Genomic DNA, 21383 nt, shown 5'->3' on the forward strand with positions numbered 1-21383 from the left:
TGAACAACCCAATTATAAGCACTGAAACTGAAAATTTTGTGATCCAAAATCTTCCAAAAAAAAAAAGCCCAGGACCAGATGGCTTCACAGGAGAATTCTATCAAACATTTAGAGAAGAGCTAATGCCTATCCTAAAACTCTTCCAGAAAATTGCAGAGGAAGGAACACTTCCAAACTCATTCTACGAGGCCACTATCACCCTGATACTAAAACCAGACAAAGACAACACAAAAAAAGAAAACTACAGGCCAATATCACTGATGAACATAGATGCAAAAATCCTCGACAAAATTTTAGCTAACAGAATTCAGCAACACATCAAAAGCTCATACATATGATCAAGTTTGGTTTATTCAAGGAATGCAAGGATTCTTCAATATATGCAAATCAATCAATGTGATACACCATATTAACAAACTGAAAGATAAAAATCATATGATAATTTCAATAGATGCAGAAAAAGCCTTTGGCAAAATTCAGCACCCATTTATGATTATAACTCTTCAAAAAATGGGCATAGAAGGAACCTACCTCAACATAGTAAAGGGCATATATGATAAGCCCACAGCAAACATTATTCTCAACAGTGAGAATCTGAAAGCATTCCCCCTAAGATCAGGAACAAGACAAGGATGTCCACTTTCATCACTATTATTCAACATAGTTCTGGAATTCCTAGCTACAGCAATCAGAGAAGAAAAAGAAATAAAAGAAATCCAGATTGGAAAAGAAGAAGTAAAGCTCTCACTGTTTGCAGATGACATGATACTGTACATAGAAAACCCTAAAGATACTGTCAGAAAATTACTAGAGCTAATCATTGAATTTAGCAAAGTTGCAGGATACAGAATCAATACACAGAAATCACTTGCACTTCTATATACTAACAATGAAAAATGAGAAAGAGAAATTAAGGAATCAATCCCATTCACCATTGCAACAAAAAGAATTGAATATCTAGGAATAAACTTACCTAAGGAGACAAAAGAGCTGTACACAGAAAATTATAAGACATTGATGAAAGAAATCAAAGATGGCATAATCAGATGGAGAGATATTCCATGCTCCTGGGTAGGAAGAATCAATATTGTGAAAATGAATATACTACCAAATGCAATCTACAGATTCAATGTGATCACTATCAAATTACCAATGGCATTTTTCACAGAACTAGAACAAAAAATTTCACAACTCATATGGAAACACAGAAGACCTTGAATAGCCAAAGCAGTCTTGAGAAAGAAGAATGAAGCTGGAGGAATCAAACTTCCTGACTTCAGATTATACTACAAAGCTACAGTTGGTATATCAAGACATACATTAAGACATTATGGTACTGGCACAAAAAGAGAAATATAGACCAATGCAACAAGATAGAAAGCCCAGAAATAAACCCAAGCACCTATGGGTACCTTATTTTTGACAAAGGAGGCAAGAATATACAATAGGGCAAAGACAGCCTCTTCAATAAATGGTGCTGGGAAAACTGGACAGCTACATGTAAAAGAATGAAATTAGAACACTTCCTAACACCATACACAAAGATAAACTCAAAATGGATTAAAGACCTAAATGTAAGACCAGAAACTATAAAACTCTTAGAGGAAAACATAGGCAGAACACTCGATGACATAAATCAAAGCAAGATCCTCTATGACCCACCTCCTAGATTAACTGAAATAAAAACAAAAGTAAACAAGTGGGACCTGATTAAACTTAATAGCTTTTGCACAGGAAAGGAAACTATAAAGAAGGTGAAGACAACCCTTGGAATGGGAGAAAATAATAGAAAATGAAACAACTGACAAAGGATTAATTTCCAAAATATAGAAGCAGCTCATACAATACCAGGAAAACAAACAACCCAGTCAAAAAGTGGGAAAAAGACCTAAACAGACATTTCTTCAAAGAAGACATACAGATGGCTAAGAAACACATGAAAAGATGCTCACATCACTCATTGTTAGAGAAATGCAAATCAAAACCACAATGAGATATCACCTCACACTGGTCAGAATGGCCATCATCAAAAAGTCAACAAACAATAAATGTTGGAGAGGGTGTGGAGAAAAGGGAACACTCTTGCACTGTTGTTGGGAATGTGAATTGATACAGCCACTATGGAAGATGTTATGGAGATTCCTTAGAAAAACTAGGAATAAAACCACCATATGACCCAGCAATCCCATTCCTAGGCATATACTCTTGAGGGAACTAGGGTTGAAAAAGACACATGTATCCCATTGTTCATTGCAGCGCTATTTACAATAGCTAGAACATGGAAGCAATCAAATGCCCATCAACAGATGAATGGATAAAGAAATTGTGGTACATATACTCAATGGAATATTACTCAGACATAAAAAGGAACACATATGAGTCAGTTCTGATGAGGTGGATGAACCTAGAACCTATTATACAGAGTGAAGTGAGTCAGAAAGAGAAAGATAAACATCGTATTCTAATGTACATATACAGAATCTAGAAAAATGGTTCTGAAGAACTTATTTACAGGGCAGCAATGGAGAAACAGACATAGAGAATAGACTTATGGACATGGGGAGAGGGGAGGAGAGGGTGAGATGTATGGAAAGAGTAACATGGAAACTTACGTTACCATATGTAAAATAGATAGCCAACGGGAATTTGCTGTATGGCTCAGGAAACTCAAACAGGACACTGTATCAACCGACAGGGGTGAGATGGGGAGGGAGATGGGAGGGAGGTTCCAAAGGGAGGGGATATATGTATACCTATGTCTGATTCATGCTGAGGTTTGACAGAAAACAACAAAATCCTGTAAAGAAATTATCCTTCAATAAAAAAATATATTTTAAAAAATGCAGTACATATATTTGGCAGTACATAGCTTGACTACAGTACTGAGTGGATACATTTAGCCTAAAATGCAGTGACCAAGACTCAACAGTATGGCTTTACAGCGTCTCTTGATTGGTTTGCTACAGGTTTGTTGGGAATAGCCAGAAATAATTATTAAAAGAATTAAAAAATCGCCTCAATTGGTGGGGAGAGCAGATGTCAGAAAGCTGGCAAACCTTGCATATGCATGTGTGTCATGAGGTAATTTATTTTTAAAGGAGATAGAAAGCAATAGTTATTCACTTAGTATGAATTTTTAAATGTGCAGTTTTAATATAAATTCAGAGTGAAATGTCAGTAGGAAAACACATTTAAGAAAAAGTTTCATTAAAAGTCTCTTCTAAATAATAATTTTTTCAAAATAATAATTTTTTCTAAAATAAGAAACAGTTTGCCCATTAGCCACTGAGAGCCTCAAATGAAACACCTACCAAAACATATTTATTTTTCTAATTCACCTATAATAAAATTAATTCCCCAAGTTATGTATACAGGCCTATTATTTCATAGTTGTTGATAATTTCCATGTTCTTTCCATTAAGGCATTTAGAAAGAAAATTTAATTATAATTGGTGCAAACTGTAAATTGTAAAAATCAGAAGGGAAAACAACTTTTGCTCATTATAATAATTGTTTGTCAAAAATATATCATTGTTTAGGAGGTGGGGGAGGGAAGGATTGGGAGTTTGGTATTAGCAGATGCAAATTTTTATATACAAGATGGATAAACAGCAAGGTCCTACTGTATAGCACAGGAAACAATATTCAATTCAGTTCAGTTCAGTTCAGTCACTCAGTCGTGTCCGACTCTTTTGACCCCATGAACTGCAGCATGCCAGGCCTCCCTGTCCATCACCAACTCCCAGAGTTTACTCAAACTCATGTCCATTGAGTTGGTGATGCAATCCAACCGTCTCATCCTCTGTTGTCCCTTCTCCTCCCGCCTTCAGTATTTCCCAGCATCAGGGTCTTTTCCAATGAGTCAGCTCTTCGCATCAGGTGGCCAAAGTATTGGAGTTTCAGCTTCACCATTAGTCCTTCCAATGAATATTCAGGACTGATTTCCTTTAGGATGAACAGGTTGGATCTCCTTGCTGTCCAAGGGACTCTCAAGAGTCTTCTCCAACACCACAGTTCAAAAGCATCAATTCCTCGGGGCTCAGCTTTCTTTAGAGTCCAACTCTCACATCCATACATGACTACTGGAAAAACCATAGCTCTGACTAAACGGACTTTTGTTGGTAAAGTAATGTCTCTGCTTTTTAATATGCTATCTAGGTTGGTCATGACTTTTCTTCCAAGGAACAAGCGTCTTTTAATTTCATGGCTGCAGTCACCATCTGCAGTGATTTTGGAGCCCCCCAAAATTAAGTCTGTCACTGTTTCCAATGTTTCCCCACCTATTTGCCATGATGTGATTGGACCAGATGCCATGATCTTAGTTTTCTGAATGTTGAGTTTTACTCCAACTTTTTCACTCTCTTCTTTTACTTTCATCAAGAGGCTCTTTAGTTCTTCTTTGCTTTCTGCCATATGTGAGATTCTTGATATTTCTTCCAGCAATCTTGATTCCAGCTTGTGTTTCATCCAGCCCAGCGTTTCTCATGATGTACTCTGCATTTAAGTTAAATAAGCAGGGTGACAATATACAGCCTTGACATACTCCTTTCCCGATTTGGAACCAGTCTGTTGTTCCATGTCCAGTTCTAACTGTTGCTTCTTGACCTGCATACAGATTTCTCAGGAGGCAGGTCAGGTAGTCTGGTATTCCCATCTCTTTCAGAATTTTCTACAGTTTATTGTGATCCACACAGTCAAAGGCTTTGGCATAGTCAATAAATAAGAAGTAGATGTTTTTCTGGATCTCTCTTGCTTTTTTGACGATCCAACGGATGTTGGCAATTTGATCTTTGGTTCCTCTGCCTTTTCTAAATCCAGCTTGAATATCTGGAACCATTTCAGATGTTCTGGAATTTCGCGGTTCATGTACTGTTGAAGCCTGGCCTGGAGAATTTTGAGCATTACTCTTCTAGCTTGTGAGATGAGTGCAGTTGTGTGGTTGTTTGAGCTTTCTTTGGCATTGCCTTTCTTTGGGATTGGAATGAAAACTGACCTTTTCCAGTCCAATATTCAATATCCTATAGCAAATCATAATGGAAAAGAATACAAAAAAGAATATACATTTATGCAACTGAGTCACTTTGCTGTTCAAAAGAAATCAACACAACATTGTAAGTCAACTGTACCTCAATAAATTTTTAAAAAATAGACCAGTGTTATTGCTCTGTTACTGTTAAATATATTTGGTACTGGATACTACTGAATGTTTTGAATGCTCTGACCTTTTAAACTGGAGCAAAATGAAAGAAGCCAACATACAGATTAACTGAGGTTACTTATTTCAAACACAGCTGCAGGTTCAGGTCACAGAGGGGCCTTATGTGATGAAAACAGTAATGTAGAAGTGTCACAGATACAATATTTATTTATTAGATATTATTAAAGCCATACTTTGTGCTGGGCACCTGTGAACTGCTGGTAGTCAGGCCATCTGCTCAGTCACCTTATAACTTAGTGATAGAGGCCTATGAGGGTACAAGGAATTAAAAATACAGAAATAATTGGATTCTGTGTCTAAAAACATTGTAATCTGATTGAGAATAGAGAATCACATAGAAAGCCATGTTAAACCTGAGAATATGCTTTCTTGAGAAAAACGTGTACTCTTAACAAAACCCTGAATAGGGGTTAGGGCTTCAGCTTGGCCAAGAGGTGGGAAAAATATTTCCAGTCAGAATCAAAATACATATGCAGGTCAGAAGGCAAGAAAAGTCATCACTGGAACACAGAGTGACTCAGAGATAGTATAACTTTTGTAACAGATAATTATACATGTAAGTAAAGCACACAGAAGATTGGTAACAAGAACAACCTTTAGGTAAAGGAATAAGTTACTACAGGTGGGAGAATACTATTGCTGTGGAAAATGGAGAAAAATTAGGAAAATTCAGTGTGCAAGATATGATGATTTCTTTCCCCTAACCATGAATATGACTACCTCTCTACAATTGGAAGGGAAAGAAATCATAATATCTCTGCATTATTATTAATGGATTATTAAAATGAGGCAGATACTTTGCAAAAATATTGGCTTACTAATTTTCTAAAAAATTATTGCTACCTTAATAGTGATGGGTTTTCCAACATAATTTTGAAAGTTAGCAGATTTCAGAATAATTCCATAATGAATTTAGAGTCCTGGGATGATTCATTTTACACTGTTTTGATGAGTCATTATAACTGAGTTAAACTTCTTTATTGAGGACATATATAATTGAATTTTAAGAGGTCACTTTTTAAAAATAAAATGTGTCCAGGCATTTTCCTTCATTATTCAGTGTGATTCCATTAACCTCCAGGTTGATCCTTTGGAAGATGAACAGATTATAATTGACATCCTCTATCTGTATTCAAGCAGGCTGCAAACCTGATCCTCAGCTCTTGCTTACTAAAGGGAAATTCAAAATGTTTAGCTGAGTGAGAACGAGATTAAATATGGTTGCATTGCATTCTTTGAATGACATTTTTAGCTCTTTGTGGGACAATATATTAGGGTTATTGATTAATTGAAAACAAAGTTAGTTGACCATTAAGACAGAGTAGAATTTGTCTTTTGTTGGTGAGCATTATTTGGGATGTATAACCATGGACTAATTTTTACCATTACTTCAGAAGATTACTATAAAGTACTTAGAAAGATGAGTATCACATTAAAAAAAATCAGATTGCTAATCATTTCTGATATTCTGTTATTTTAATTACTCAGAAGCGCTTTCACTTGAGATAAAAAATAATTCATTCCTTTTCAAAAGCTCTTTTAACCTGTGTTTAGGTAATTGACTCCTAGAAACATGTTCTTTTCCACTCAGCAAAGACAGATTGCTAGATAATAGGTAATAGATAGACAGATAATATCATGTGCAAGGAGATAGTTTAATTAAGGTTATTCAAAGATAGAAACATACCATTCCCTTTTCTCAAAGCCAGATCAAGGGATAAATCTGAGACACAAAAATGTATTTAATGCTATGTGAAATTTTCTGTACTGGAGTAATATATTAATTCAAGAAAATAAGTATTTTAACTGGCCCAAATAGCATAATAAGATGTAAGACATGTGAATAAAGAGATAATATAGATGGTTAAGAGAATACACAGGGAACAGACTACCAAGATTGCAATTATAGTTCTGCTTCTCTTAGTTATATGACAACAGGCAAGACTCTTAGTATTTCTGCCTGTAAGTTTGGTCATATGAAAAATGGAAAAAATTGTCTACCTCATCAGGTTTGTCTGGAGAATTAAGTGAGTTTTCAAAAAACAGAATGCCCCAAAACATTGCTTGGCATCTAGAATATGCAATATATATGCTTTTATTTCATGTGTGCCATGCTTCTCTGTCTGGGTAGGCAAGACCTCTTAAACACTTACCAGACATTTAAAAATTAATAAATGGCAAATATATATGTAAGTTAGTTTTCATTCCAATTCCTAAGAAAGGTAATGCCAAAGAATGCTCAAACTACAGCACAATTGCACTCATCTCACATGCTAGAGGGTAATGCTCAAAATTCTCCAAGCCAGGCTTTAGCAATACGTGAACTGTGAACTTACAGATGTTCAAGCTGGTTTTGGAAAAGGCAGAGGAACCAGAGATCAAATTGCCAACATCTGCTGGATCATCGAAAAAGCAAGAGAGTTCCAGAAAAACATCTATTTCTGCTTTATTGACTATGCCAAAGCCTTTGAAGGCATGGAACACAATAAACTGTGGAAAATTCTGAAAGAGACGAGAATACCAGACCACCTGACCTGCCTGTTGAGAAATCTATACACAGGTCAGGAAGCAACAGTTAGAACTGGACATGGAACAATGGACTGGTTCCAAATTCGGAAAGGAGTATGTCAAGGCTGTATATTGTCACTCTGCTTATTTAACTTATATGCAGAGTACATCATGAAAAACCCTGGACTGGATGAAGCACATGCTGGAATCAAGATTGCCGGGAGAAATATCAATAACCTCAGATATGCAGATGACACCACCCTTATGGCAGAAAGTGAAGAGGAACTAAAGAGCTTCTTGATGAAAGTGAAAGAGGAAAGTGAAAAAGTTGGCTTAAAGCTCAACATTCAGAAAACTATGATCATGGCATCTGGTCCCATCACTTCATGGCAAATAGATGGGGAAACAGTGGAAACAGTGGCTGATTTTATTTTTTGGGGGCTACAAAATCACTGCAGATGGTGACTGCAGCCATGAAATTAAAAGACGCTTACTCCTTGGAAGGAAAGTTATGACCATCCTAGTTCAGTTCACTTCAGTTCAGTTGCTCAGTCATGTCCGACTCTTTGCAATCCCATGTACCGCAGCACACCAGGCCTCCCTGTCCATCACCAACTCCCAGAGTCCACCCAAACTCATGTCCATTGAGTCAGTGATGCCATCCAACCATCTCATCCTCTGTCATCCCCTTCTCCTCCTGCCCTCAATCTTTCCCAGCATCAGGATCTTTTCAAATGAGTCAGGTCTTTGCATCAGGTGGCCAAAATATTGGAGTTTCAACTTCAGCATCATTCCTACCAATGAACACCCAAGACTGATCTCCTTTAGGATGGACTGTTTGGATCTCCTTGAAGTCCACGGGACTCTCAAGAGTCTTCTCCAACACCACAGTTCAAAAGCATCAATTCTTCGGCGCTCAACTTTCTTTATAGTCCAACTCTCACATCCATACATGACCACTGGAAAAACCATAGCCTTGACTAGATGGACCAACCTAGACAGCATATTACAAAGCAGAGACATTACTTTGCCAACAAAGGTCTGTCTATATATATATATGTATGTATATATATATGTCTATGTATATATGTATGTATATATAACTGAATCATATATATATATATATATATATATATATGATATACTTAGATAGACATATCCATCCATGATACTGGCAAAACCATAGCTTTGACCAGACAGGCCTTTGTAGGCAAAGTAATGTCTCTGCTTTTTAATATGCTGTCTAGGTTGGTCATAACTTTTCTTCCAAAGAGCAAGCATCTTAATTGCATGGCTGCAGTCACCATCTACAGTGATTTTGGAGCCCCCCAAAATAAAGACTCTCACTGTTTCCACTGTTTCCCCACATATTTGCCATGAAGTGGTGGGACTGGATGCCATGATCTTAGTTTCCTGAATGTTGAATTTTAAGCCAACATTTTAACTTTCCTTTTTCAGTTTCATCAAGAGGCTCTTTAGTTCTTCTTCACTTTCTGCTATAAGGGTGGTGTCATCTGCATATCTGAGGTTACTGATATTTCTGCCGGCAATCTTGATTCCAGCTTGTGCTTCATCCAGCCCGACATTTTGCATGATGTACTCTGCATATAAGTTAAATAAGCAGGATGCAATAGACAGCCTTGACGAACTCCTTTCCTAATTTGAAACCAGTCTGTTGTTCCATGTCCAGTTCTAACTGTTGCTTCTTGACCTGTATACAGATTTCTCAGGAGGCAGGTCAGGTAGTCTGGTATTTCCATCTCTTGAAGAATTTTCCACAGTTTTTGTGATCCACACAGTCAAAGGCTTCGGCATAGTCAATAAAGCTGAAGTAAATGTTTTTTCTGGAACTCTCTTGTTTTTTCAATGATAGCATATGGGCTTCTTTTTGAAGTGATGCAAATATGCTAAAATTGACCTTGATGATGGTTGCACCTCTGTGCAACTGCATCGATACTTGTGAGTATACTAAAAAACATTCAACTGTACACTTTGAATGAGTAACTTATATGGAATGTGAACTACATATCAACAAATCCATTTTAAAAATATGAAAAGATATTCAACTTTACTCATACTTAGAGAAATGAAAGTTAAAAACAACAGTGAGCAACCATTTTTCATCCATCAGATTTGCAAATATTTTCAACCTATAATATTTAGGACTTGGTGAGGGTGTGGCGAAGCTGTGCTCTTGTACACTGTGGTGGGAGTAGAAATTGAGGCAACCTTTTTGGAAGGAAATCTGGTAAGACCTTTCACGATTTAATATATATATAGATCTTTTGATTTAGTCATTCCACTCCCAGGAATGTATTCCTCTGTACAGTTATCAAGTATAAAAATGATTACTGAAACATCAATTACAATAATAAAAATCAGAAACAACCAAAAGTCAATTAATAGAGAACTGAGCAAAATAAATTATAGATCCATATAAATTATGAATACCATGAAGCATTAGAAGAATAAAGGTGTAGAACCTTATACATATATATTATGTTTCTGTTTTATGCAAAAAGGGAAGAAGATAAGAATAAAAAATACACATATGTGTGTTTGACATAAGGAAGAATACACAATAAACTAATATAAATGTTTACCTGGTTGACTGGGGACTAAGTATATGGTAGATAGAAGTGGATGTGATAATTTTCACTGAATATATTTTTATATTGTTCTACTTTTGAGGTTTTTGAATATCTAACTTAAAAGAAATTGAATTAAAAATTAAGACTATGACTGAAATAAAAGAATAAGTCTTATCTACAGTAAGTAAATTACAACTTGTACAAGATACGTTAAGTGACAAAAAAGTCGCAGAAAAATATATACAACACTCTTTTCATTTATTTATTTAATTAACAAATACTTTTAGGTCCCTAATTTATGTTCCAGATACTAGTGATATGGAAGTACATCAGGCAGCCAAAGTTTCTGCTATCATGCAGGTTACATTTTAGTAGTGCATAGAGCCTCACAGATGGCTCAATTCTGAAGAATCTGCCTGCCAATGCAGGAGATGGGTTTGATCCCTGGGTTGGGAACATCCGTTGGAGAAGGAAATGGCAATCCACTCCAGTATTCTTACTTGGGAAATCCTATGGACTGAGAAGCCTGGTGGGCTACAGTCCATGGGTCACAAAAAGTCAGACATGGCTGAGTAACTAAACAACAATACAGTAGGCAAACATTTAAATAAACAAGGTTAATTTCAAACAGCGATAGAAGCAGAAAGTAAAACTAATGATGACAGAGAGTGACGTGGGCTGGGGAATAGTTACTTGATGGGTATCACAAAGACCTCTCTGAGGAAATGACATATGAACTGAGCTCTGAGTGGGGATAACCTGGGAGAAGTAAGCGGTTCAAGAAGATAATGTAGTGAGTGCAAAGGTCCTGAGGCTGGAGCAGGTTGGCAAGTTTGAAGATCTAGAATACTGTCTGTACAGCAGGCAGAGCATGGTAGGGGGTGAAATCAAAGTGTTAGTCAGGGGACAAATCATGGGTTTAAATAAAATAATAATACATATGTTTGTATACAAATTGAAAACATCTGGAAAGAGACACAAAATCTTATTAACATTATTAAGTGGCAATTTTGTGGGGATGATGGTTAGTAGGACTCTTTAATTTTCTATACCCCAGCAGGATCTGGATTTTTTTTTAGGGGGAGGTGGTATTCCAGCTTTTTCATTTCCCCCCTTTTACACAGAACAAAGTAGAAGAAATAATACAGGAGTATTTGGATTTTTAAAACTATTTTAAACTGCAAAAAATAAAAATATGTTTCAAGGGAAAAAAATGTTAATAGAGTATTGAGTAAGAATCTAGGAAGGTGAAAATTGTACCCAGAAGCTTGATTCCTTTGGTTCTAGTCCCTCTAGTGGCAAGCATGGGGCAGTCCTGGTGACTGAGTACCAGCACAAACATTCCATTCCCAGCTAACGTATCTTTAACGGAATTCTGAAACACTCAGATGTTTGAATTCTTGAAATCCTTGCCAAAGGGTGAGTAGGAAAGATCCCAAAATCTCTACAGTGATTGTTACAGTCACCTACTGTATATCACAAAGCAAGGGACCAGTAGTCTTTAGAGTTCAAAAGTAAACCATGAGGAAAACACTCCAGTGCAGCAGTCTTACAATCAGTTCAGTTCAGTTCAGTTCAGTCGCTCAGCCGTGTCCAACTCTTTGTGACCCCATGAATCGTAGCAAGCCAGGCCTCCCTGTCCATTACCAACTCCCAGAGTTTACCCAAACCCATGTCCATCGAGTCAGTGATGCCATCCAACCATCTCATCCTCTGTTGTCCCCTTCTCCTCCTGCCCCCAATCCTTCCCAGCATTAGGGTCTTTTCCAATGAATCAACTCTTCACATGAGGTGGCCAAAGTACTGGAGTTTCAGCTTCAACATCAGTCCTTCCAATGAACACCCAGGACTGATCTCCTTTAGGATGGACTGGCTGGATCTCCTTGCAGCCCAAGGGACTCTCAAGAGTCTTCAGCAACACCACACTTCAAAACAATCAATTCTTCGGTGCTCAGTTTTCTTCACAGTCCAACTCTCACATCCATACATGACCACTGGAAAAACCATAGCCTTGACTAGACGGACTTTGTTGGCAAAGTAATGTCTCTGCTTTTAAATATGCTATCTAGGTTGGTCATAACTTTCCTTCCAAAGAGTAAGTGTCTCTTAATTTCATGGCTGCAATCGCCATCTGCAGTGATTTTGGAGCCCCCAAAATAAAGTCTGATACTGTTTCCACTGTTTCCCCATCTATTTTCCATGAAGTGATGGGACCAGATGCCACGATCTTAGTTTTCTGAATGTTGAGCTTTAAGCCAACTTTTTCACTCTCCTCTTTCACTTTCATCAAGAGGCTCTTTAGTTCTTCATTTTCTGCCATAAGGGTGGTGTCATCTGCATATCTGAGGTTATTGATATTTCTTCTGGCAATCTTGATTCCAGCTTGTGCTTCTTCCAGCCCAGCGTTTCTCATGATGTACTTTGCATATAAGTTAAATAAGCAGGGTGACAATAGACAGCCTTGACGTACTCCTTTTCCTATTTGGGACCAGTCTGTTGTTCCATCTCCATTTCTAACTGTTGCTTCCTGACCTGCATACAGGTTTCTCAAGAGGCAGGTCAGGTGGTCTGGTATTCTCTCTTTCAGAATTTTCCACAGTTTATTGTGATCCACATAGTCAAAGGCTTTGGCACAGTCAATAAAGCACAAATAGATGTTTTTCTGACAATGGTGTGGCTTAAATATTCAGGCCCTGATCACCATCTCTTCTGAGCCTCTGCTCAGGCCTATCCTGCTCTGTCTTTTCTCCATGTGAACAATCTATATCTTCCACCCATCTTGGTCAGCTCATCCTTCTACAAAGCTTCCCCAACAACTCACTTTGTGTGTGTGTTAGTTGCTTAGTCATGTCTGACCTTGTGACCCCATGGACTATAGCCTGCCAAGCTTGTCTGTCCGTGGGATTTTCCAGGCAAGAGTACTAGAGTGGGTTGCCGTTCCCTTCTGTGCCCCATCCTTAACTCATCCTTTGGCATTTCCTAACCAGGATAAAAATAACTGATGTTCAGGGAGTTATCACCAGATACCATATTAATTAATGTTACCCTGTTCAACCCTCAAATCAACCCTGGGATGTGGTGCTATGATTGCTTCCCTTGTACAGATGGAGAAGGTAGACTTGAGGCATTGGGCCATATGCCTACGTATGGCTGGTAAGTGGTAGCTTGGAACTGAATCCCTGTCTGACTCGAGACCACAAGCATTTAGCCAGTACTTGAATATACTTAAATATAGTGTTTTATTTAGATACTGAACATATAATCAGTGTATATCATGGGGCATAAACTCAGATGTGTATAGGGACCAGGATGTGAAATATGGGGCCTTCTTGATCTATTTTTTGTTGCTCTACATTTGATAAAATGGGGATCAAAAATATTTCACTTTCTTAACTTTATCATAAAAATATGTGATAACACCTGGCAACTGATTATCAGCTTCAGTATCAGAAAGCAACAGAGGGTTTAGAGACTGTGGCAAACTAAGCAGCATGGGCCTCACATAAAGGAGGTATTTATTCCCAGCTCAGCTTCAGAAAAATGCTGAGGGAATGGTAAGTGAAGTGAAAGTCACTCAGTTGTGTCTGACTCTTTGTGACCCCATGGACTATACAGTCCATGGAATTCTCCAGGCTAGAATACTGGAGTGGGTAGCGTTTCCCTTCTCCAGGGGATCTTCCCAACACAGAGATCGAACCCAGGTCTCCCGCATTGCAGGCGGATTCTTTACTGTCTGAGCCATGAGAGAAGCCCAAGAATACTGGAGTGGGTAGCCTATCCCTTCTCCAGCAGATCTTCTGATCCAGGAATCGAACCGGGGTCTCTTGTATTGCAGGTGGATTCTTTACTAGTTGAGCTACCAGGGAAGCAAGTGAGTCCCAAATCATCAGATCTTCCAATTTTTTAAGAGAAGATAGGACCCTGGAATTTTATGCAAAATCTCCCAATTTAAAAATGTTGGCAATGAATTCACAACATTTTAAGAACATGGTTTGGCAGGACTGATTTGATCAGTGGGTCACAATTTCAATCTTGTCGCTTTAATTGCAATGCAAGTTCCTTCTGAGAAGCTGCAAAAGCAGACTTCTTTTCTATTTCTCACAGTGGTAGGCACCAGCCAAGTACTCAAAAGATTTTTGCTGAGCTTTGAAACTGTTTATGAGTATTATTCTATATTTAGATTTCAGTTCCTTTTGGCAAACATATACTATACTGTGAATTTATCAGAGCCAGTGGATTCTTTGAATTTACTAAAGAGGATGATGGGGCCTAGGACACAGAATAATCCTGGTATCAGATTGATATCCTTGGTCTAGGTTATACCTTGATGCACATTTTAATCTCTGGTGATAGCCTTAAAAAAAATACCCATGCCTCAACCCCAGGAAGTCCATTTTAATTGCTCTAAAGGAGGGTCTTAGCACTGTTGTGTATGTAAATGTATATACACATATGTGTATAAATATGTGTGTGTGTATGTATGTATATTCACCAAGTGATGATTTTTGGCCAGGTCACTTGGCTTATGGGATTGAACCCGGGCCCCCTGCAGTGGAAGCCCAGAATCCTAACCACTGCACCACCAGGAACTTCCCCACCAAGTGATTTTAATGTGCAGCCAGACTAGTCTGGTCACGGGTCTGGTATCTGGGAATCAGAACTCATAAGACCAGATAATATTGATCTTACTGCTAGAAGTTATCTCATGTGTTATTTGGCCCAGGGTCATGCCCTTAAGTCACTATTTTTCTAAAATTGCCATTATATCTTATTTGACTACTGCTAATATGGCTTCCCTTGTGGCTCAGACGGTAAAGAATCTGCCTGCAATGCAGGAGACCTGGGTTCCATCCCTGGGTCAGGAAGATCCCCTGAGGAAGGGAATGGTTACCCACTCCAGTATTCTTGCCTGGAGAATTCCATGGACATAGAGACTGGCAGGCTATAGTCCATGGGGTCGCAAAGAGTTGGACACAACTGAGAGACTAACACTTTCACTTTACCAATATACTTGTCTTTAGTTCTTTTTGAGAAGAGAGGGAAAAAGCTGAAATGTCAGGGAGATATTTAAGTGCTTGTTTCCCAAACATAACTGAGTGACTGTTCAAGGAATTTCTTTCTGTTTAAAAGAAACCTGTGATAATAACAGGAGGCGTAAACTAAAAACCTGGTGATTTCTGCCTTACTAACAAGTGACATATTAACCATTTTTCAATGATAATTAAAAATGAATTATTTTTTAAAAAGAGAAAGCACACACATAGTGAAATTACAAAAGTTATAAAAGTATAACGTTTACCTTCCATTCCTGTATTTGGATCATCAAGTCTGCTTCCCTGAAGATAACTACTCTTATGGGTTTCTTGTGTATCTTTCCAGAGACACTAGAGTCTACAGTTATTTTTAATTTTCATATTTTGGCTTCAGATAGGAATCTGTACTTCAGTCATTCTCCTTTTTGACATATCCTTCCATATTTCCTTAAGAGCAAAGGTGCTAAGATTAGAGGGGGAAAGAATGATCCACGCTGAGTGTTAGAACTTAAAAGCATCTCAGAGGTCATCCCGTCCTTTGCTATTCCTGGATTAACAGGACTTCAGCTGGGGGAGTGTCAGAAATGCAGAATCTCAGACCTCTCCCAGACATCCTGAAGCAGAAGCTGCATCTTCACCAAATCCACGTGATTCATGTGCACTTTTAAGTTTGAGAATCATTGCTCTGGTCTTGAATTCTCCTTCACAAATAGAGGCAGTGTGGCTCAACAAGGAGCCAGTGGAGAGCTGATACTAGAAATCAGGTTTCCTAACAGCCTTGTCAAGTGCATTTTCTGAAATGCCGAAATTCTGGCCAAATAATCTGATGCAGTGCTTTTATGCATTATGTTCACTAAGAGCTTTGGAGTCAGACACAGCATGGTTCAAATGCTAGCTTTATCCATGGCATACAGTAGAGGCTCAATAATGGTGATTATTCTTTCTGTTGTTACTGTTATTTTATTTTTAAAATTAATAAATAACTTTGAAGAGCAGTTTTAGGTTCACAGCCAAATTAAGCAGAGTTCCCTTTTATCCTCTGTCCCCCACTATCAACATCTGCACACATTAACAAGGGGATTACTAGCATTTGTCACTGCACTTCGCACTTGACTGAAGCTTCAAAGCAATATATCAACAGCCTTTAACGAATCATTTACAGATTCTATTTTATGTCTAATTTAACAGAAATACTTTTTCTTTTCTTCTTCTTTTTTTTTTTTAAACATATCCTGTTCCTGTATCAGAATGTTCTTTTGCTCTGGCAACCAAGTCTGAAAGAGTGAGGTTAAGGTCTTGGCAGGTTCCGTTTTCTTTCCACTGGATATTACGCTGGAACGGAGCAGCAGATTCTGAAGAAAAGACATTGAGAGGTAGGAGCTAAATCAGAAATGAGATTCCGTTTTTAATCAGAGCGCTCAGCTGATGTCCAAACCCCAGCTTGAGCAGGGAGCAGGGGCTCGTGTTGTGGGAAATCAGAACGAATGACTGCAGGCACTTTCTGGAACTTGGGCTTTGGCGTCTTGAAAGCTCGGGTTCCGAAGGACCGTAAGGGGAAGGTGCCGATTTCGTTGTGCATAGCAGAACTCGGCGCGAGACTGGAAGGAAAAGGGAGTAGCTGCTAATAGAGCTGCTAGTCTGAGAACGACTCTTGAGAGTCGTCCGCGTGGAGCCCACCTGATTTCTATGGGCTGCCTAATTTCTGTTCTCGCTCGGAGTTCTTGGGGCTTGGAAACTTTTCTAGACTTTTCGTTTGAGCTCTTATAGTTTTTTTTCCCTCACTTAAAAGCCTTTGAAATCTGTGTTAAAAAAAAAAAAGCCATTTCCGGAGGGACATGTCCGGGAGACCGGAAGTAACTGGGCTTTCCTTTGTCGCGCCTCTACACGCCGATTTCCGCGATGTCTTGTGGGAGCTGTAGTCCTGGGACGGCGATCGCCGCCTGGGTCGTAGAAGACTGGGCGTTTTTTCTGGTTCCGAGGCTGGGCCTCTGACGGGCCACATGCAAAGAGCTTTCGCTAAGTTAAAAAGCTCTATGTGATTTCTATATTTGGTATAAGTATTTTTAAGTTAAAAAAATTTTTTTTCCAGCATGTGTAAATTAAATTATCTTTGTTCTTTTAAAAACCACTCCAAGGGAATTCCCTGCGGGTGCAGTGGGTGGGGCTCCCTGCTTCCATTGTAGGCGGCCTGGGTTCCATTCCTGGTGGGGGAACTAAGATCTCGAAAGCCGGGCCGGTAAGTAAATAGATACAAGTTATTAAACAGAATAAAAAGCATACAGAAAACAAAAGTGGTAGGATGACTGTATTGACTCAGAAAGATGTAAACTGAAATTAAAGGCTTTCTGTACCTGCTCAGCTCCCTCCCTTAAAAGGAGTCCGTATATTTGATTTTTAAAGAAAAAAATCAGGTGCAAATGTACATATAGTTGACCATCGAACAAAACGGGCTTTGAAATGCAGGGGTCCACTTATACGGGGATTTTTTTTTTGTCAATAAATATATGAATTATGAAAAAGTATGCAAAAGAAGTAATGGCATCATACTCTTCTTAAACTTTCTTTTTCATTTGATAATTCATCTTAGAGATCTTTCCATACTGCACAAAAAGAGCTATCTTACTCTTTTTTTAATGGTTGTATGGTATTTCATAACAGAAATGCCATAATTTATTCATACATTGATTTCTTCACCATCCCATTGAGGGACATTTTGATTGTTTCCAACTTTTTTCTGTTGCAAACAATTTTGCAATGACTGCCTGGAACATATTTTGGTGTAAATACACAGGGTAAATTTGTAGAAAAAAACTATCCAGCCAAGGAGATATATGCTTTATAAAAGTTTACAAATACCACCAAATTGCTAAACTGTACCAGTTTACACTGGAATTCCCAGGTGGCTCAGTGGTAAAGAATTCACCTGCCAATGCAGTAGACACAAGTTCGATCTCTGGGTGGGGAAGATTCCCTGGAGGAGGGCAATGGTAAGCCACTACAGTATTCTTGCCTGGAGAATCCCAGGGACAGAGATGCCTGGTGGGCTACAGTCCATAGGATTGCAAAGTCAGACAAAACCAAGCATGCACACATACACCAATTTATATTAGTACCCAGCAATGTATGAAGGTGTTTGCTTCCTCCCTTCTATTCTAGCATTGGGTATTATCAACTTCAGAAATTTTGCCTCTCTGAGAAGTAAACAATGTATCTTCCTTTGAGTGATTAGCAGTTTCATAATTACGAATGAGGCTGCACTTTTCTTGACACATTTAATGGCTATTTATATTTCTGAAAGTAATCATATCCTTAATCCAGCTTTCTATTGGGTTGTTAGGAGAAGGCAATGGCACCCCACTCCAGTACTCTTGCCTGGAAAATCCCATGGACGGAGGAGCCTGGTAGGCTGCGGTTCATGGGGTCGCTAAGAGTCGGACACTACTGAGCGACTTCACTTTCACTTTTCACTTTCATGCATTGGAGAAGGAAATGGCAACCCACTCCAGTGTTCTTGCCTGGAGAATCCCATGGACAGGGGAGCCTGGTGGGCTGCTGTCTATGGGGTTGCACAGAGTTGGACATCACTGAAGTGACTTAGCAGCAGCAGCAGCAGCATTGGGTTGTTAATCTTTTTCTTACTGATTTTTTGGTACTTTTTGTAAACTGGGGAACTCAGCCTTTTGTCTGTTATGGGAATTGTGAAATTTTTTTCCTTGTACATTATTTACCTACCTTCTGATTTTGCTTTTGTATTTTTTTTTTTTTGTCACTACACATCTGCGTAAATTTTGTACAGTCATGTTTATTAATTTTATCCTATGGCTTCTGGGTTATTTGGTTATCTGTAACTTACTTTGGTATAAGGAGGAATGGCTCTAGCTTCATCATTTTTTCAAAATACTAGCCAATGGCCCCAACATGATTTTTATTACCTTTATCATTAGAGGACTTCCCTGGTGGCTCAGACGGTAAAGCGTCTGCCTACAATGCGGGAGACCCCGGTTCAATCCCTGGGTCGGGAAGATCTCCTGGAGAAGGAAATGGCAACCCACTCCAGTATTCTTGCCTGGAAAATCCCATGGACGGAGGAGCCTGATAGGGCTACAGTCCATGGAGTCTCAAAGAGTCGGACACGACTGAGTGACTTCACTTATCATTAGAGAGAAAAACCCGGTGAACATTAAAAATATACCCTACCATAAGATGCTGCAGCAAGTTTAAAGGTTAGTTTTGGGGAAAAGAGTAGAAATAAATAAGTGGTACTCTACTTTTCTCCAAACACATGCTTACCTTATATTATTGCTTTTTCAAACAATACCCCAAAAAGGTTGCTATTATTTATGTGTTTATACTATATTTATATAAAGTATTATTTATTTAATATTTATTAAAGTAATGACTTCTAATCATTATACAAGTTAAAAAAATAAAAAAACATGAAAATGATTTTAAAAATTATGAATGATTGAAGTAGAATTCCCACATTGAGAGAGGGTTGTGCATGTTCAAATATAAAGCAAACTTTTCTCCAAAATCATCCTTTAGAAGAAAATGTAGATACCTTATACCTGTAACCTTACAGAGTTTCTCATACAGTGGAAGAACAGCACTATTCTTAAATTATTACAGTTTTTCATAATATAGTATTTTAAATATATAGGTTAAAGTAAATTTAAAAAGCTGAATATTATAGGTCATTGGATCATTTTATATATAGCTAAATAATGAAAGTTAAGTATTACATGTAAGCATTTGACTATTTTATATATAATATATACACTATATTGGAGAAGGAAATGGCAACCCACTATAGTACTCTTGCCTGGGAAATTCCATGGACGGAGGAGCCTGGGGGGGCTACAGTTCATGGGGTCTATAAAGAGTTGGACAGAAATGAGCGACTAAGCCGCCACCACCACCACCATATATACTACATTCACATGTAATATATATAAATATGACCCCAAAGTCATCTTTTGACGGGGGGCAGATTGTCTCACTGGTGAAACTTAGGCTTTTATTCATACCTGGATAATGTATTCTTGTCATTTTGCTATTGTTTGATCAAGACTTTAGTGTGGATACAGTGGTGCAATATGTTGAGCTTAAAAGAAATTCTGAAGTATAAACATCATTTAAAACCATGGTGAAAAATACAAGAAGAAATAGCTAAATGTTTTACCATATTTACCTCTAGGCAGAGGGAGATATGTGGCAAGTCTTCTACTTTTCTGTTAAAACCTTAGCATACTGTGTCCTGAGGCATGTGGGCTCAATAGTTGTGATTCTCGGGCTCTAGAGCACAGGTTCAATTGTTGTGGTGCATGGGCTTAGTGCTCCGCAGCACATGGGAACTTCCCAGACCGCAGGTCAAACCCGTGTATCCTGCGTTGGCAGGCAGGTAGTTTACCACTGAGCTACCAGGGAAGCCCGTTTTTATAACAAGAAAAACATGAGGATGTATGGTTGGGCACTTACTTTTAAGATTTTCTTTTTCTCTGATTATAAAATCACATCGTATTCATTTTCATCAAGACTTATCAAACTCAACATTTTATGTAAAAATACATAGGTGGCGCTAGTGGTAAAGAACCTCTCTGCCAATGCAGGAGACAAAAGAGACGATGGTTTGATCCCTTGGTCAGGAAGATTCTCTGGAGGAGGGTATGGCAACCCACTCCAATATTCTTGCCTAGGGAATCCCATGGACTGAGGAGCCTGGTGGGCAACAGTCCACGGGGTCGCCAAGAGTTGGACACGACTGAAGGAACTAAGAACACATATAAATATACTAATATATATTTAAATATATGCAACTAAGTTATTTTACTAATATATATTTAAATATATACAGCTAAGTTATTTGTGACATGCAGTAATATATTAGTTTCAAGTGTACAACATAGTGATTTGACTTTTTTTTTTTTTACCATACTGTGTGGTTTGTGGCATCTCAGTTCCCCAAATCAGGACTGAACCTGGGCCAAGGCAGTGAACGCACCAAATTCTAACCGCTAGACCCCTGGGGAACTC

General features: G+C 38.3%; 1 protein-coding gene and 1 long non-coding RNA gene across 5 annotated transcripts in view; one reads left to right on the top strand and one right to left on the bottom strand.

Annotated features, from left to right (window-relative positions):
* Positions 1 to 3064: 3064 nt before the first annotated feature.
* Positions 3065 to 17073, bottom strand: LOC145537919 (uncharacterized). The gene is made up of 2 exons (XR_014076498.1): positions 15617 to 17073; positions 3065 to 5018 (listed from the first exon to the last, which is right to left on the bottom strand). It is a non-coding gene; the product is annotated as an uncharacterized LOC145537919 (long non-coding RNA).
* The window catches only part of DNAJC12 (DnaJ heat shock protein family (Hsp40) member C12), a 41303-nt gene continuing 36510 nt past the window's right edge, over positions 16591 to 21383 (top strand). For 2 of the 4 annotated variants that reach the window (XM_081568941.1, XM_081568938.1), the window contains exon 1: positions 16591 to 16723. The gene's annotated coding sequence lies outside the window, so the exon portion shown is untranslated. Of the gene's footprint in view, positions 16724 to 17258; positions 17587 to 21383 lie in introns of those variants that run through there. The other 2 variants (XM_081568939.1, XM_081568940.1) reach the window with 2 other exon arrangements.

This window comes from Giraffa tippelskirchi, chromosome 2 (genome assembly GCF_054371585.1).
Source record: "Giraffa tippelskirchi isolate mGirTip1 chromosome 2, T2T-mGirTip1v1.2.pri, whole genome shotgun sequence".
NCBI classification, from domain to species: Eukaryota; Metazoa; Chordata; class Mammalia; order Artiodactyla; family Giraffidae; genus Giraffa; species Giraffa tippelskirchi.